Genomic DNA, 1,230 nt, shown 5'->3' with positions numbered 1-1,230 from the left:
CAATAACAAACCAAAAACAATTAAGAAAATGGTAATAGGAACATACATATCGATAATTACCTTAAACGTAAATGGATTAAATGCTCCAACCTAAAGACAATGACTGGCTGAATGGATACAAAAACAACACCCATATATATGCTGTCTACAAGAGACCCACTTCAGACCTAGGGACACATACAGACTGAAAGTGAGGGGAAGGAAAAAGATTTTCCATGCAAATGGAAATCAAAACAAAGCTGGAGTAGCAATTCTCATATCAGACAAAATAGACTTTAAAACAAAGACTATTACAAGAGACAATGAAGGACACTACATAATGATCAAGAGATCAATCCAAGAAGAAGATATAACAATTGTAAATATATATGCACCCAATATAAGAGTACCTAAATACATAAGGCAAATACTAACAGCCATAATAGGGGAAATCGACAGTAACACAATCATAATAGGGGACTTTAACACCCCACTTTCACCAATGGACAGATCATCCAAAATGAAAATAAATAAGAAAACACAAGCTTTAAATGATACATTACACAAGATGGACTTAATGGATATTTATAGGACATTCCATCCAAAAACAACAGAATACACATTTTTCTCAAGTGCTCATGGAACATTCTCCAGGATAGATCATATATTGGGTCACAAATCTAGCCTTGGCAAATTTAAGAAAATTGAAATCATATCAAGTATCTTTTCTGACCACAACACTATGAGACTAGATATCAATTACAGGAAAAGATCTATAAAAAATACAAACACATGGAGGCTAAACAATACACTACTTAATAACGAAGTGATCACTGAAGAAATCAAAGAGGAAATCAAAAAATACTTAGAAACAAATGACAATGGAGACACGACGACCCAAAACCTATGGGATGCAGCAAAAGCAGTTCTAAGAGGGAAGTTTATAGCAATACAATCCTACCTTAAGAAACAGGAAACATCTCGTATAAACAACCTAACTTTGCACCTAAAGCAACTAGAGAAAGAAGAACAAAAAAACCCCAAATTTAGCAGAAGGAAAGAAATCATAAAGATCAGATCAGAAATAAATGAAAAAGAAATGAAGGAAACAATAGCAAAGATCAATAAAACTAAAAGCTGGTTCTTTGAGAAGATAAATAAAATTGATAAACCATTAGCCAGACTCATCAAGAATAAAAGGGAGAAGACTCAAATCAATAGAATTAGAAATGAAAAAGGAGACGTAACAAC

The sequence above is a fragment of the Physeter macrocephalus genome, chromosome 20 (assembly GCF_002837175.3).
Source record: "Physeter macrocephalus isolate SW-GA chromosome 20, ASM283717v5, whole genome shotgun sequence".
NCBI classification, from domain to species: domain Eukaryota; kingdom Metazoa; phylum Chordata; class Mammalia; order Artiodactyla; family Physeteridae; genus Physeter; species Physeter macrocephalus.
This window is presented reverse-complemented; position numbering follows the sequence as displayed.